The 18,039-nt window shown below is 45.5% G+C and overlaps 1 protein-coding gene across 1 annotated transcript in view; it reads left to right on the top strand.

Annotated features, from left to right (window-relative positions):
* The first annotated feature begins 350 nt into the window (after nt 1–350).
* Nucleotides 351–18,039, top strand: part of LOC120901384 — a 32,973-nt gene continuing 15,284 nt past the window's right edge. Inside the window, exons 1-2 of the mRNA XM_040309292.1 lie at nt 351–1,360; nt 10,466–10,592. The gene's annotated coding sequence lies outside the window, so the exon portion shown is untranslated. The remainder of the gene's footprint in view (nt 1,361–10,465; nt 10,593–18,039) is intronic.

Raw genomic sequence — 18,039 nt, 5'->3', positions numbered from 1 at the left:
ATTAAAATATCGCAGAAATTCATTGAAAAGTAGAACAAGAGAAAAAAATACTTGATTTCAAATGTAAATAAATTTTAATTAACGTTAAGATAGCTTCCGAAATAAAACTTTTTTTTTTATTTCACGATCTATTACCAAAATAATCTCCTAAAACGCTCCTATTACCCGGATCGAAACATTCCCATTCGCTTTTGGGCGCCCTTTGTCCCACCACAAGCTCCGTTTAGCGCACGCTCATGCTCTCTCCGTTACCATCGCGACGCAGAAAGAGAGAATGAGCGAGAGCGTGCGAACATGTGTATCGGCTGAGCAAAACCCGATGAGTACGAGATTTGCTTTTTGCCCCGATCCGTTTTCGCACAGTCTCCGTCCGAACGCGGTGCCGTCCACAATTGGCGATTTTTGACTGTGACACACTCCGACCGCGTAACCCACTGGGACGCGCACGAAAGCTGTTTAGTGCTACGCAAAACGAAAACGCGTGTGTGCGCGCGTACGCCACCGAAACCTCCGAAACGGTGCACGAATTGAACGAAAGCAAATTAATAGTCTAACCCGCGACTAACCACACGGGCTCGGGCAAAGAACTGGTCCGTTTTCACGATCACGAGCTCAAACGAGGCACAGAGCGAGCAAGGGGTAAATAAAAAAGAAGGATGCTAATTGCAGTGTGTGTGTGTAGTAATGTGACGTAAACGCGTAATGCTAATCATTTATGTGAAGGAAAGATTTCAACCGCGCAACAAGTGACAAACCCGTTTTTTGTTGTTGTTGGTGCAGCTGCCGTTGTTGATTTTAAATTAGTTTACTCTAAAAGCACACTAAGTGAATTAAGCTCGTCGTTACTAAGTGTACGTGTGTGGGTGTGTTTGTGTGTTAAGTGTTGCAAAAATTGTTCTTATCATTTAACAATCCCTCAAGTGCGTCAATCTCCTCCCGTGCGTCTGTGGGTGTAATTTTACTCTTTCGGTTTAAAATATCACATTCCAGCACGCGCGCGCTCGCGCCTCTTGAGTGATTGCTTCCGCTTCGGGGTTTTGGTGATTACAAGGAGTTACCAGCGGCCCAGAGGCGCAATTGTAAGTGTGACAGACGGACAAGGAGTAGAAACCTAATATGTTTACCTAGCTAACGTAGCGTAACGGTTTAGCGATTTAGCACCAGTAATCGAACCTGGGATTGTCACAATTCCCGCGACGTCCAGTGACGTCTTAATGGATTAGCGTTTGCTTATCTGAGCGGCCGCCCTGTTAGCGTTTTGTACGCGTGATCAATCACGCGCGTGAACAGTGAAACGCAAACAAAAAGAAGCTAACGGTGCATTGTGGACGCCCTTTGGCACATCGAAACTGTAAATCAGGTATGTGTTTTGGTATTGATTTTTGTGTTTCACTCACCGCTTGCTTCTATGCAAAATACTGGTCCTTCGAGCCGGAACTCCTGTAGGAATGAAGCCATTACAACCGCAATTCATATTTGGGAATCGAAATAACCTTTCGATACTTTGTTGCTGTTCCCTGTGTGTTCGCGCTCTCTGTGCCTACATTTGGTAATTATTTCCCAAAACCACAAGCCAACGGACGCTCGTTACGCCCGTTTGAGCTTTGCGGTTTTCTTTCGCTCTCCCCACGCTACTCGTCTCAATCATCGAATCTGAAAAGCGAGGGACCCCAAAGTATCCCATGTCTCACGGCACGTAAACAATGGAGCACCAAATTAATTCACAATAATCGATTTGGTATGCAGTCGGCGTAGTTTTTCGCCCGTCGTGGTTCATCACTGCGTGGGCATAATTCGATATTCGGTGGAATCTCGCAGCGCAAGAGGACAGAAGACTGCTCTTTTTTCTGTTTAAATATGCGTGCGTAGCGCGTGTTTTGCGAAGCGATGTTGGTACACTGTTCTACCGGGCTTTGCAGGGCTTTGACGAAGCTCATAACCCCGTGGCTAATCGCTCGTCCGTGATGAGGGGAGCGTTTATTCATTCAACCGAAATCAGCTATAATGCTCATTCACAACGCGTCCTCCCGAGCCTGTGCCTGTGGGGCTGTGCACAGGTGGAACGGGTGGACATTAGGTACGAGAGATAAAATAAATGCTTCACAAACTGGTTACTTGCCGCGTCGTGTGAGAATCTTTGCGTCGTGATAAACATCGCTAGCCGGTACCGGCAAAGCGGTAAAGCCAACTGTCCAGCAAGAGCTGGTATGGTAATTTGTTTTATTACGTCAGTGAAGATAAAAAATTATCATTAATTCAAGGATGTTCCGTATTCTCACTAAGGGGTTATTTTTCGACGGAAAATTGTTGCTGTTTTGTTTTAAAATTATTTCTTTCTGAGATATCTTTTGAAACTTATTTATAGTAAGTTATTAACTGTTCTTCGGAATCGCTCAATTAATTGATCTGATGATGTTTTACGTCACAGTACTAAGTCCCATGCTCCTTACTTTTAATGTCTTTAAAAGAATGAGTACCTTAATATCGACATTTGGATTATCAAAGAATTTCGCATAAAATTATAGATTATGAGCATTAGGAGATGATTCTGAGCACATTATAAATTAAAGAATTAACTACCTAAAAGCTGAAAAGATAGACAATTGTACTAGTAAAAGCTTCTAAGTACCCAACATTGGTAAGCAATGGACATTAAAAGATATACACTCCTCCAGCAAACTCATTTCCCAAGGTCCCCCAAGAACACACAAGCTGGTAACGGACATCGTCAAATGCCATTACGACTATCTCCCGAGTTCTTCCAATAAAAAAAACAACAACAACACCATCATTTAGGTCCGCCGCTGTCCAATTCCACGTACGGCCCATCATTCCGACTTCATGACTATTTTATTGCAAAACAGAACAGAAAATTGTCCCCCAACGAAGCATCCTGTCCTGGATGGCTTGGAAGATCTGCGTCAATGTTGCCTACGTGCAAACTGTTGGAAGCTGTCCCGATCTGGACGACGTTTCCCAAGCTCACTGACTCTGGGCAATGGGGAAGCCCATCCCAATTATAATCACATCTCACACAACGCGCCCTGCTCCGCGGGCGGGAATTGACGCTGGGAAGAGATTATTCTTCAATTAGTTTTCTCGGTGCCGCTTAGCCACCGCTTTTTTGCCTAGGTATTAGTTGGGTTATTACGGGAGTTACGGGATGGTCGTCGCAGTGTCGCTTGGTGGTCTTGGGCAACGTTCGGCCGCACGGTTCTTGATTGTTTTGAGGAAGCGTTACGGCTAAAGACAGGAAGTTTAGCCGGTCATTCTGCGTCGGTGGACAAAGTCATGGGGTTTAGTTGTTGGGAGTTTAATCACCATATTTTCAAAGCGTTGCCTTTGATGTGGAGGAGAAATCGAGTTAAAGGAGAACTTTAGATTAGACTTTTTTGGGGGGAATTAGGGATAATCCGTAGATGGCAGAGAGCAGTGGAATAGGGAAGGTGTCAATATGTATACTGCCACACATGCGAAACGACGAAGCTTTATTTGGAGATCAGATTTTGTACATTTCAGGAACACGACGACGTGAAATGTGTCTAGGATGGGTTTAGAATATCTCTTCTAAATCTTGCTCCAAGAACTGGGCTTTGATGGCTATTTCCCACATAAAATGTGATCTCCAAAACGTTTCTCCAAGGTAACCGTATATTTGCTTTGGTGTTTAAGACGATCACTGATATCCAAAACAGCAATCTCAGCTAACGAAAAAGTCAAACATCAGTTACTAAACTACGCATAGCGTAGTCATGGAACAAACATTGTGACTTCCTTAAAATCTCATTCTTCAAAGTCTTCAAGATGCGTCACTGAAGCAACACCTTTGGAACTATACGTCAAAAAATCAAAGCAAACACACACACAAACACACAGACATTGTAGCCTCAGCGTTTTGTGACTGAAGGTGAGTTCAAGGGAACGCGTACATTGTCCACCGCACGATGGCCACCTCCGCATTTCTTCGTTCGCATTCAAGCTCCGATCGCGTTTCAGCGAGGCCACCACCACCGCCACACAACTACCTAGGGGCTAGGCGCCTCGTGCTCGCGTACATTCAGCCACCATCGCCATACCACCCCCGTGTCAACCCCGTGTAGGAAGCTGCGCGCGTGAGTGTGTCGGAACTGAGTGCGCGCGCCCGGAAGGTCGGGCTTCCGTTCGCCTGCCGCATCCTCCCACTCGGTGACACTGTTGACGAACGCAGGCGAAGCGAGAACGTGATTAGAGTTGACAGTGGAGGCTGTCAAGGTTGGCTTTTCTCGATCATCTGCTGCTGCTGCTGCGTGTTGGGCAGGACACATGCTAATGCTGCTGCTGGAAGCGGCTGACCTTGAACGGATCGTGTGTCGCTTGAATGGTTCACGTTACGTGCGTGCCCGTGTGTGTGATTTGAGTCAAATCGGTGACGCGATCGTGTTTATGGTGCATTATGGTGTGTTCCAAGCCGGAAAGGGAGTGGTCGTCCAGGGCGGAATCGAACATCTGCTACAAAACGCATCGGAATGTGGCTGTTTTGCGTTGCGGGTGAGGGTGTAACTGCGCCGTCGAAAATTACTGTTTACACTGAACAATCAGGCACAATGCTTATCGCGATTGTGTCGAGCAGAGTTGAGTTTTACTCAGTAGAAAATGATGGATAGCGTTTTTATTGAACTGGATCACTGTCAGAGTACAAAAGGTTATTTGAGCAGATCATCGGGTTTGATACCATGCTATAGAATTACTTTATTTCTATACCAAAATATCTAACTACTCAAACCTAATTTGTCACCAGATGGCGCTAAAATGGAATAGGGCAATTAGTACCTTTACTATAAAAAAATAACCCGTAGTGTGGGTTATTTCTGGAAATTCAGTAAATTAAATTAAAATCAGAGTAGTTTCCAATAGTTCTCAAATAAAATGGCCAGATATCGCTTCAAAGATATAGCATTTAATTTATTCTAGTTTATTTCTTCTTGTCATTGCTCTTGCCATCTCTTCTCGCATGAAATATCAATAAATTTTTTGGGCCTTAAATTGATACTCCCTTTCTCCCAAGCTGTCATGATCCAGATACATCCATTCTTTGGATTTAGAATGAAACGGCCCGCTTGCTACCTAAAGGGAAATAAGAAATTTACTGTCCATGTTTTGACAAACACCTCGCGCCAGTCTCGGGTAGCACAACACAGTAAGAATGTTAGACAAATTTGCATATTTTATTGCTTCCCTACCGTTTCTACAAAACGGTCGAATATGTTCTTGCGCCTAGAACCTAGTTTCAAAGAATAGTTTCACAGTCGTAAAATGCGTTAAAATAGAATCGCTGTCATCTGCCATTGGTTGTGGCGTTGTTTCAGCAACAACCCAAGTCCCCTGCGATGAGTTATGCAGTACATCACACACACACACACACACGCCCCCATCCCGGAATTGGGTGTCCTTCTGCGAAAGTGGCGTGCGGTTGCTCTTTTTCTTTCTTTTTTTTATGTTGCGGTGGCACGATTTCCTGCGGCCATCCGTTACCCGTTGACTGGAAGCTGACAGTTAGCTTATTTTTCTACCAATTCTCAAACCCCGCACCGGGAGTGGGAGTGGGAATGAAAGGATTCCGTTTGCGAAAGGACGTGTAACATTGGGCTGGAGCGAAGCAGCAAAGCATTTCAAAGGCCAACACCAATTAACAATGGACCTTATTTGTGCGTTTCTTTGGTGGGGATGGCTGGGAAACAGAAGAGAAGCGAAAGGGGGAGGAAAACAAAAACTACAACGATAAAGAACGGTACCACCTATCGCGCGATCGAAGCGTACGAACTGTCCAAAACGTGTGCGATCCACCGTGCTGCGCCACGGTGTCAATTTATCACCATCGCGATGTCGGCGCGAGGCGCGAAACCCAACAGCGCACAGTGTCGCTCTGTCATCTCTGGTCGAGGGAGGGAGGAGCTGGCCTTTCGACTTGAAAAGTGCTTGGAAGGCAGACGCTTTGGAATGTGGATGTGTTTCTTGAAATTTGAGTTGAAAGATTGGATTCTGCAGAGAGATACTAATGCAATGGGTTTTAGTACATCAGTTAGTACACGTAAAGTTATATTACTCCTGCTGAATAGCAAATTCATATCATCTTTACTAAAATCAATTTTTAAATACAGACGATTATAAAAATGTTTCTTAAAAATGTCAATGATTACTTTAATGGACTTTTTAGTACATAAAATAGTATTTCAATCTTTAAGCTTCCTATTAAACTGTTCTATTCTAGTAACCTTCCAATCCTTCTCCTGTAACCGTTTGATCGTACTCAATTTCCGCCCGGCAGAAGAATGGCCCGCTCTGTTCTCCTGCGCCGAAAAGGGGCCTTAAAATGACCCCCCCCACCCTTCATCCCGTTAAAAAAGGATCTCGGAGATTTTCGGCGATGCCGATCCAAAATTGATTCCACTGAATGATAAGGCAGTTTTATGCGAGCTTCGAATAATTGCTAATTCGTTACCGCCCGCCAGGTGGCGTTTTCCCGTGTGTCCAGCTTAATCCCCCTTTTGGATGGGGAACTCCAAGAATGGTGGGATTTCGTTTTTGTTATTTGAGGAACGCAAAATTTTAATTTGGCACTTCTGGTAAACAACCCCTCGCTAAAAGGGATGATGGAGGCCTGCGCGCTACCACTCGACCGCGGGATGCTCCGCGTGGACTGTAACGACGGTGACGACGATCGCCTGTGCGGTCTGTCCTCCTTGAAGTGACCCTCCAGACACACACGCACACACAAAGTAAATTCCGCATCCCTCAAAAAGGGATAGGATTAAAGCCTCACACATTGCAGCGCATCGATCATGTGTGCGGTCGCGTGGAGTCAAAGCCGTGCTGCTGGAGGCGGGTGGTGCTAGCACGATAACAATACGCGACCCAAAACCTCACCCAGGAAAAGGGAGGAGGTGGGTTTCATTTGTCATGTTGAATTTGCGAATTAAATGCGTATAACTTCATTCAATTACATGCCAACCAATCGCTGCGATACCTGATGGGGAGTTGCGTTGTGGACACTATAGACTCCAGGTTTTTGGCTTGTAGAGTGGGCATTGGGATTGGATTCGCTTACCTTTGCTGCATTCAGCACATTTAATTGGTTTCCAGCCTTTTCCTTTCAGGCCTGGTGTGTAAGCTGAAGTGGAGTGCCAGCTGAAGTGGATAATGTTGTTCGTGGTGTGCGTTGTGTACTGCGGGAAGTGAGTGTTAAAATTGAATTAAAGCCAGGGAGCTTTGGGGCACGTGGCTTGATGGTTTGGCACACACCCGATTGGTTGATGTCAAAATTTGCCGTATCACGAGTGTCGGAAAGCTTGTCGTGGAATTAACGGCTTGCCAACACGTGCCCTTTTTTCATAAAACTACAAAGCAAAGGTGAACAGAGTAACATACAAATTGTGGGGCTCACCGGGAGGATGATCTTTTTATTGCTGGGTTATTCCAAACAGCAACAGATCGTTTCATTATTACACAAGCCATAAAGTTGTATTAATGACGCAAACTGTTCTTTTTTTGGATGATCAAACTGTTTGTACAAAAGGTTTAAAAATATATTTTGTACACAGTTTCCGTTTATGGCCTAGTGCCAGCCTCAGCCAATTCATTAGTCATTGAACAATGTATCTGTGTATGATCACTCTTGGAAGAAGTAGGAATTTCTAATTATAGCTTTCAGATGGTGTTACTTACTTATTACTTTTTCTGAAACGACTTAATTGCAACAATATAGTCGTCTCCATTGTCATACTTTTAGTCCGAAGGCTACATTTCTATCTTAGACGATGTAAACAGTGTAAATATGAGTGGTTTACCTTGACAAGATCGTTACACTTTTTTAAGATCACACTACCCACTCGTTACGCACTTGTGCCACGAGAACTCATTGAACCGCTTAAACAAATGATCGTTATGAAAATCAATCAGATCATCGGTTTTGCATATGCCCTCGATCGTTTTGCCATAATTATAGGAAGTACAATCGTGTAATAATATACCATCAGGCTCCCAAAACTGTGCGTCTTGCCTACACTGTAAAGCACAGTCGAAGAGTAATAAAAGGTTCCACCGGTGAGCTTCAAAAAAGAGAGAAAAAACCCCCACACCACATCGGAAGTTATAATTTAATACCGCCCTCGCCACGGTGCGTGCCCAATGTCAAACAGGCGGAAACATTTGGTGGCTTTGAGGCGGATGCGGAGGTTTCGGCTATTAGGGCGCCCCATTGAAATTGGTGGCATTTTTCTTCTGCTGTATCGCATGGAAGCGGAGGGGGAGATTGTACCCACCACCAACAACAATGACATAAAAGTGGCCCATTTGCTGGCGCGTTGCCAATTTGGAATATTTGTACGTGAAAATCGTGACCGATTGCCGATCGGGGTACGTGCTCAATACAGCGCCCCTCGGAGATGGTGGTGGTTGTGCGTTGGGTGTCGATTCGTTTAGAAAGAAGGCGCTAGTAGTGTGGGAGTCGTCAAAGTGTCGTTTTAGTGTGTGTGTGTGTGTTAGTATTAGGGAAGAACGATGTTAATGCTAGCCGGTGCGAGGTGTGCGAGCCGTTTTGTGTGTAGGTTTTCGCTTTCGGTGAACTTGCTAAGGTCTCCCCATGAGGAGAAGCTCTGTCACTGGCTCTGCCTGCTGTTCGGCTCGGCTGGAAGAAGGTCCGCGAGATGACGTTCCGATACGGTGTTTGGCCCGTTACGTATCCCGAGTCCGGCTTACGTAACGATCGCCTCGATAAAGGCTGGCAAAACGGCAAAAAGGCGAGAGATTTGCTGTTGTTGGTGTTATTCTTCAGTGGGATTTTTTGTTGTTGTTGTTGTTTGCAAACTACTTTGTACCCCGTGGGTAGCATCACGGGCGAGATAGACGTGTTGTTAGTGGCAAATGCGTGTTGGTTAGGGAATTTTTGGTGTCGCGTTCGGGGTGTCGTTAGACTAGCAGAGGCTTAATATCATCATTGATCAGTTTTTTGTTTAGTGAAGCAATTTGATTCACTGCAAAATTGAATGTTACTCATTTGACATTAACATTTGGCCCTATAATTCAAACCACTAAAACAATAATCAGTATAGAAGCTAGCCATAATAGCTTTATGGCACAATTAGGGTTATTATGGCAATATACTTACCGGACAGATTGGATGCAGTTGCTGTAATGTTTGTTTTGCATAGGCGATGATTCATTTACAAAATCTATTCATCAAATCTTTTCCAATAATTAGTTTGATATTTTGTAATTAAGATGAAGTAAAATTTATAATAATCTTAAAAAATAAACAAATTGAAAGGCAAATAACGCATGATATGAGTAGACAAGATCGAAGGATTATAAGCTACACAAACTTTGATACTTTTGCGTGCCAAGCTCCCATAACACGTGCAAATGGTTCCAAAGCCATTCAAAATTATCTTCAAAATCTCCCCCCCCCCCCCCCCCCATTGGATCGGACACCTTTAGGCCACATTGGTTAGCGTTTCACCCTGTGTGTAGAATGTGCAACCGCGGGTGTCTCGGTGCCGCAACCGCGCAGCCATTTCAGTGGCTATCCGCTCGGCAGTGTTTGGCTACAGGACCCCCAGCTTTAGCTTTTGTGGGTGGATCGTGCTCGTTTTGTTTGGCGTGAAAGTGGGCAAACAGGGCTATTTTGCGTGTGCCGTTTCGGGAAGATGAACGAATCGATTGGCGGTGCGAATCGTCGGCTTCGTTTCGCGACGGAACGCTACTTACGAACGCTCCCTTGTCCGAACGGACTGGTTGGGAGCTACGGAGGAAGGTAGCGAAAAAAATAATAATAAAAAGAGAGAGAGAGAGAGAGAGAGAGAGAGAGAGAGAGAGAGAGAGAGAGAGAGAGAGAGAGAGAAGCGACTCAGTCGGGTTTGGTAATGCACCAAACTATAGCCTGAAATGGTGAAATGATGTGTTTAGAGTCGTCGATGGTACTGGTTTTGAGTGACTGTCAAAAAATCGGCAGAGTTCCCAGTCGCCCAGTTAGATTACGTTATGATAAGCGTGGTAACGATCTAACCGCCAGTTGCTGCAAGAGTTTAGCCATCCAGCTAAAGCTAAAAATGCTCCGTAATTTGTTTGAAATTAAGCGTCAGAAAGTAGATAAGACATGGTTGATTTTGTCGGTTTAAGTTTTTAGGCCAACCAGTGTTGTTTACCTTTCATAAATTGGTTTTCATTCGACACTTGAGCCCATTTTACGATTTGTCATTTCTTATCCGTTGCATCAATTCCGCTGACGTTGCAAGAAAAGATAATGTGCTTTATTGTCATTTATTTTTACAACAAAGCCGACAACAAACTAAATGATGTTGTTTGTCCTAGTAAATACAACTTTTGCTATAAATATTTCCCAAAATAGCTCATTCCCACAGCACAGACAGCGCAAAGTTTGACTCCAAAACCAAAAGTGACTAACGAATTGCATCGTTTCGTTTCATTGCAGCACATTACGTTAAGACGATTGTACGAAGCTGAACGCTTCTTCTGCTGCTTAAGAAGAAGCATCGCCATCATTGAAATAAAAGCCCACTACTCCTCCACTGACAATACTCCGGACCACCAATCCGCGGGTAAGTGTTACACCGCTATCTTATCTGCTGGACACCATCAACCGAGCACCAGTTGACCTTCTTCAGGCGCAGCATATGTTTACCGCCGGTGGGAAACGAGTGTGCGGGACACAGCAAAAGTGCACAGCATAAGTCAACGTTGCTTGTACACATTTATTACCGTGCGCCGAAAACACTGCACACTGGTTAGTGTGCTTGATCAGTACCCCAAAACACGACTCTCCTCTTTGGAGACAATTCATTCCGCCTGATGGTTGTCGTGTCTCCAGAGCGGACCAAGCCAGAGAATGACTTCAGTGCGTACCATTTTTCATCCCTCCTGCACGGCGTATTAATTGGTAGTGTGTTAGTGTGTTGTAGATTTCGAATGTAGAGTATAAATCTTTCGAATTTACCTACTGACCGCTACCATTTTTACTTCACACCGAGACGACCTTCGCGCTGATTACCATCTCCACCCGCATGCGATCCCGTTCTGCAGTTCTGCTGGTGATGGGAAAGCGCTCAGCCAGGTGGAAAGCGACGCTCGCTCGTTTGGTCAGGTTTTTTTTGTTGTGTTTTTGCTGTCGCCATTTCTTATTCACCTTCTCACTGGACAAATCGACAAATCGGGAAGGCTGACGGAATATGCATATTTTTGGAACGGCAACTTTCTTCCGTCGTCTGGTCGTCGGAGGATGATGTCATTGATCTCATGGTGGCGGTGGTGAGCCATTGAAGCGAGTACAGATTTTTTTGTTCGCGAGGAAGTAGCATACGGAAGGTTGGAAAATATGTTAACTGATTAGATGACGTAGATTGACAGCAGGGTGGAGACCAATGTGACAAGTGTGTGCAGCGATCGCGCTGCAGGGAATGTTCTTTATAAGTTTTCTCTTCCAATTTAAGTGCAAATTAAATGTAAAGTGCGTAATAAACTTGAATGTAGATAAAACATGTCAAAAAATATTGAAAAACTTATATTTTATACCACACTATTATTAGTAGAATACAAACAAGAGTCTCTTGTTCTTTTCGACGCCTCTTTTGGCCAAACAAGAGGCCTTTTCGACGCCGAAAGTACCCAGCGCTTGAAGTGCCTCGGCATCAGATCGATCGTCACCAAAAAATCAACCAAAACAACACCCTACCAGGATGGTTGGCTGTTTTCAGTCTCTCGGCCAGCCGTCTGTCTAAAAACAAAACTCGCTCGCCACCATGCAAAAGCTCGAAAAGCTGGCAAGTACTGTGCGCGCTGGTGGTATGGCGCATATGATTAAGCCGACTATTTGTGACGATGACATCAGCCGCGGTGGGGCGGTTCGGTTTACTGATCCGGTCGGTTTGGTTTCGGAGGGAAGGTGACAAACCCCAGGACTGTCATCGACCCTCCTTGGTGGGTGGAAGCAGAGAGAGAGCGAGAGAGAGCCTTAAAGTGACAAACACATTGGGTGGACAACGCACACTGGAATGGAAGTGATCTTGTACGCCCGCTCTGTGCGTCGCCGCTTTGGGGTGTGAAAAATGCCCCGATGCATCGGTTCGCTATCGGCAACCCCGTCTGACGGATGTTTACCATCGATTGGAGCCCGCAGGACTCATTGGCAAGAACGAAGAACCGCGAGGTTCTCAGAGCCTTGGGCGAATGCGGCGCAACGGTCGCTAGAAACAAGGTGTATTAATTGACCATTAGTGTCGTCGTTTTAACGCCCCGTTCTCGATTATTGAACCCCTTGCCCGGTTTGCGAGCCCTTGCGCGCAAAAAAAAAGGTGTAAATCCTTCGGGCAAATGTTTAACCATTGCAAATGGTGGTGAGGTGTGCGACCGTTTGCCCTGCCCGCTGCCTAATGAGCTCGTTTATTTGCGATCGGGGCGAAGAAACTCGCGCACTCATTGTGCTGTGTGTGTGTTTGTAGGTTTGTGTTTTGAATTCTCCTTCAGCGCAATCGAACCAGGCGCCCGTCTGCACGAGCTCCACGTCCACGCAATTTTAGTCCGTGGCACAAAACGATGTTCAATCGAAGGAGGAAGGTGTCTCTAAAGCTTCTAGAAAGGGGAGAAATGGCAACCAACCAAGAGGTGAAATGGTGGTGCAATCGGTACAAAGGAAATCAATTAGAGGTGGCGTGCACCTACCATCCGTACCGTTTCGGTTGCGCCGCGATGCGAGGCAGATCGGGTACAGGAAGGTGTCATCTAAAGTGTTGCTAGGTGTTGTACCATCGCGATAGATGTGTTTATTATGAATTGGAATATTTAACAATCCCACGCGGCCACCATTCCTAATGCGTTACGGATGTTAGGGAGCGTGTGTGTGTAGGATGTGTGTTGTGGGCCATTTACAAGTGCAGTGAAAAGCAGCCGAGACGCGTTGTTCGCGGTGGTGGTGCCGTGAAGCTTCGCACAAATTAGTGTCGACAAAAGGTGGAGAGATATGGCTGGGGATCGTTTCCGAAATGGTTCTTAAATTAAGACAAATGATGTGATGGCAAATTATGTGCTTACATAATGGCTGTTATTTGTTGTAAGCTATAGCTATACGCGAGATAAACGCAAAAACACTCATTACGGGAGGGTTCGTCGCTTTTCTGTCATTGAAGTCTTTTGTTGGAATATCGTTAGATTTGTAGTTCTTGCAGTGGTAATTAATGTTTTTTCTTAGTTTCTTCAGTAAATTGAAGTTATTTAATCAAAAAATGATCTTAACCATAAAATAGCTGCAAATAGTCCTATTCATTCAATGCTAATGTGCAGATTCTATTTGATTTTAGTTCAGGTCTTGAAACAGTTATGTATAATTTGCTTACAGTTCACATATTCCCCCTACAAAACATAACTCGTCAGGTGAATTTTGATTGATCGATTGGCTTATGAATCTAAGCCCGAAATTTATACACACTGTCTGAATATTAATATTCACGAACCAAGCAGGGCGTGCCCAACTAGTCACGGTTCACGGAAGATCCCCTCCAAAATAAAAACAAACACCAACTAAAACACTTACCCAGGGAAGGTGTAAACAGTATCTCATCCTAAAGCCATGACTAGCTAATAAATTCCTTTCGCAGCTTAATGTGCAAACTTTCACCCACTCAACGGAGGGCACGAAAAGAGGGGGGAGTTTTTCATTTAGCAGCGATCGAAGCGACTCGCACCGATGGTGCTTTGCTGATAAACAATTATCGGTGTAGGATTCCGCTTTTCCGCTGAATATATCGATCGAGCAAATCTCAACCACCATCGAACATGTTTTTCCACTGCCGGTCCGCTAACTTATGCTGCGCAAGTATGTTAACCTCCCCGAAGGGAGCCCTTCGAGGCGCTGGGAGGTTTCGCTTCAGGGTGGGCTATTTGCGGCCGATGATAATGATGATGGGGTGGTGAAAGCTGGAAACAAATATTTTTAAAGCCCAAATAGCGCAAGGTTGATTTGCAGCAGCAACATAACGGGTCGTAAAATATGAGTTTTGAAAGTGTGTAGCCCTCGGTAAGGTGGTCTGAACGTTAGAGCGAGGACGAGTTCAGTAGACCGAGTGTGCCCACCGAGGACGTCATGGTTGGAACGAATCTAGCACCTCGAACAGTCTGCAAAACCGGCATGAGTACCGGCATCATAAAACAGTGATGAAATCATCGGAACAGCATCCTTCCGATGGTTAATTGATGGACGGAACTGATTCATGTGATTCCAGAACCACCGGCCGCTCGGCTCCGTTGATTGAACGGGGCAGTTTTCTTCGTGGGAGGAACATCCCCTTTTGTGGCGCTTCCCCTTGCAAGGAAAAGTAGGTGACCAACTACCCGCAGTGCAGCATGGAGTGGTAGAGGATGAACGATGAAAGTTTGAAGGAGATCTTACGATCAGATTTGCTATGCGAGTAGATTTCGATCAATATTGGCAAACCGGGGAGGGCTTTTAAAACTGTCGATGAAGTCACACCGTCGGACACGATTCTTCGACAGCCTCTGGTCTCAGGACCGTCTCGTTCGGCCATGTCCGGTGCGGAGCGGATCAATTAATTAAGAATTACGCCTGTCGTGCGATCGCGGACGACCAGCGAACAACCACGAAAACGCCTCCACACGCGCTCTTGCGGCAATTATTTCACCATTCAGAACCGTCCAATGCTTAACCTGCTCCACTTTGGTCGAGTAAACGACCCACTGTGGCCAGTCATCAATTAAGCTCTGTGGTTGGGGTCTTTTTTTGTATTTTTGAGCCGTATTGAAAACATTCGCAGCGGTGACACACACAGCCCCTGCGCACCATCCGCTCCCGGCTCGATGACGATCGATCGCATGAAGGGTTTGATTTGTATGCCAGGTGAAGAAGATGACGGTGGGTTGTAGTGGTGCACACAGAGTGAGAGAGAGAGAGAGAGACCCCGAGCTGCTTTCCTTTTACGGCTCTGGCTCGTTCTGTGTGTAAAGAGTATCTGATCTCTCGCCCCCCCCCCCCCCCCCCCCCACTCGTGCTGTTGTGCTCCAGAAAGGCGCCCCCAGCGCATGACATGGTTTCAGTTTCAACGGTGCGAACCGACGACGACGACGATGACGACCCCTTCTGGTCGAATATAAATAGGTCCCCAATAGGGCAGGAATGTGGTCGCGGTTATGTAAGCAATTCTTTTGTGATATTGCAGCCCTTGTAGCAACGCGCTTGGCCTTTTTACGGTGAGTCGGGTGCATCTCGCAAAAACGCAAAACCGGCTCTGAGAAATGGGCTTACAAAATAATTGCGATGCCAAGGTGAAGCTCCCCCAAACCCGAGGATCAACCCGAGGGCAAGGAGGATGTGTCGGAAGGAAACGGGAGGGATTGGGAGGGGACCAAAGACTTCACACCACGTCCCTGGGAGTTTTGAGAAATGGACCAACCTTAAAGAAAACCTCGTTCGAACGCTTCGATTTCACTTGTCGTCGGCTGGGTTTGGGTTGGTTTTACTGTTTGTGAGTTGTCCGTGCGCTTATCGATTTGGTCGTAAAACATTTTATTACCTTTCTGTCGCCAAGGCAATTTTGGGATTTTAGGTTTTATTTTGCTGTATTGTTGCAAAACCCTCGTGTGTTACCCCATGCAAGCGTTGGGTCCTCCAAAAAAGCCATTAGCAAGCATGTTAATCGTTTCGTTCTGCTTTCAGGGCCTCGGCTTTCAGGCTGCCATAAGCGGGTGGGAATACAAATGCGCAACACTAGTCAGTCGTCTGCTCTCGTTACGTGAGTTGAACCGTGCCGTGCTTCTTGACACTCTTAGCTCAACATGTTAATCGCCAGAATGGGCCAAAGTGCTCGGAACGGAACGTGCACATTATAGAAGTTATCTGTGAGGTGTGCTGCAAGCTTCCGCACTTTTGCCAGAAAAACACTCGTGACAAACTCACCGCGCCACGTGACAGAAGGGTGCTAAATTTTTCACCCCAATATGGCCCGCCAATGGGGTCAGCCCAATGATACAGGGAATATTGGCAGCTGAATGGGTTTCATTACCCGCGCCGTGCGCGATATGGCTACAATGTTCGTGGATGGTCCGGGTTTGGGGCACGATTTAAACGGTCCCGAAACTCCACTCCACTCCACATTCCGGGTAGGGGTTTTCTTTCAGATTTAAATGAGCTGTTTTCTTTTTTTTCTGTATAAAAAGGGACAACGGGGCGGTGTTGCTTAAAAGGTGCTAAAATCGACGGGCTTTGCATAATTCATGAGCAGCTGGTGGTTTGTCACTCGTGCAAACGTGGTTTTTGCAACATAATTGAGTTGCCGCCGACAGTCTGCAAAGAGGCTGTATCCTCCCGTTCCTGGATGTTATCTCTGGATGAATAGAAATGGTTGTTTTCTTTCTTGCATGGGAGTGGACAATCAAAGCATTAAACTTGTTTATCTGGCACACTGTATGGGTTTCGCGTAGGAAAGAACCTTTCGGGCGATGTGTTAATCGCGTAAAAGAATATGTGCTTTTAAGCTTGAAGATCATAAATCACCCTATTTTATGATTGATGCTTATTTATCATGGAGTTTGGAAATAAATTATGTGCGTTAAGCTGCTTTTGAAAGAGATAAAAATGTTGCTTTTCATCGCTTAAACCCATCTCAAAAACAAGATTGTCTGCGAAGGTGCTAAACGTTCGTGCCACGTCTTATTTGTGTAACATTTGAACCATTCACCGATAGTGATCGTTGCAGCAGTAGGCTTTTAGGGGTGCCGAATGCCATCGAACCGGTTCATCTTGCGTGAACAGATTGACAAATGTGTGAGCATCAAACCGGTTCACCCGATTATCGAACACCGCCTGGGTTGTTCGGTGCACAACCTTTTAACCTGCCCCCTTTTTCAAAAAGATTGGCACTGCCCCAAGGGCTTTAAGCAAATAAACGTTTTACCGATGTCCACCCCCCGTAGTAACGCCGTCAGCAAACGAAGGGAGGGGAAAAAAGCTCCCAAAAAACCCCCCGAAAAAACGAACCACTTTTTGTTTCGATCCCGAGTAGAAAAACAGGTTGACGACCAGCATTTGTTGGGCTTGGTGTTGCAAAATAAACGTATCGGCCGTCTGTTATCGAAAATAGGCGTCCTTGAGAGAGAGCGCGCGGGGTATACGCGCGTGTGCACCGTGGGCCGATCGACAATTCGCCGAAACGACTGTGCCGGCCCGGTTGCCGCTGCGGCCACTTCAATCCCTCCGGTGAGTGAGCAATATCCTACCGTCGAGCCGTCCGATGGCGACATTTACTGTTCGGGGCGAAAATTTCAGGTTTTGTTGGTGGCTCAGGGAGCTTGCGGAAGGCGAACTGGATCAGCGCGCAATGGAATAGGAGAGGGAGAGCGACGGTATGCGAAAACAGCGTCCAATTCCCAACGGTGAACACCTGGGCAGTCAATAAATGTTATCGTTCGCATCGTTTGATCCGCTTATGCCACTGGCTGGCGAAAATATGTTGGAATTTGATGATCGGTTAGAATGGAGTTGGCATTTGGCAAAACACGCAGGCAAACACAGAGGTTTTTTTTAATTATGACGAAGAATATTAGTGTAAGCATTCCGACTATTAGGGGAGAAGAAGGAATTGTTGTTGAGTTGTTTACAAAACATCTTGCTCCAGCTTCTTGACTACTGGAGATCACGGTATTGGAGGGTATTAGACATTTAATTTATTGATAGAGACCTTTTGAATATCACTATAGAATGAAAGAAGCTATAGGACCTTGAAGTATTCGAAAGCAAGTTTAATCCCAAAAGCCCAAGGAACTAGTTTAGCAAGATCCAGATATGCATCGATTATTCGTCGATTCTTCAAGAAGTAGAGTCACTTTTATGACACGAGGCTACTCTTGGAACAATGCAAATTATAAACCATTGTACATCTGAGGCATGGATCCTGTTAAGACTCTTTTGTTATTCCAAGTCTTAATCCCTCTAGGAATCGAATATCAAACAAAATTAGTTAGGGACATTATCCAAGCTTTTTGGAG

This window comes from Anopheles arabiensis, chromosome 3, assembly GCF_016920715.1.
Source record: "Anopheles arabiensis isolate DONGOLA chromosome 3, AaraD3, whole genome shotgun sequence".
NCBI classification, from domain to species: domain Eukaryota; kingdom Metazoa; phylum Arthropoda; class Insecta; order Diptera; family Culicidae; genus Anopheles; species Anopheles arabiensis.
Note: the sequence above shows the minus strand (reverse complement) of the source record. Positions and strands in the feature narration are given on the sequence as shown.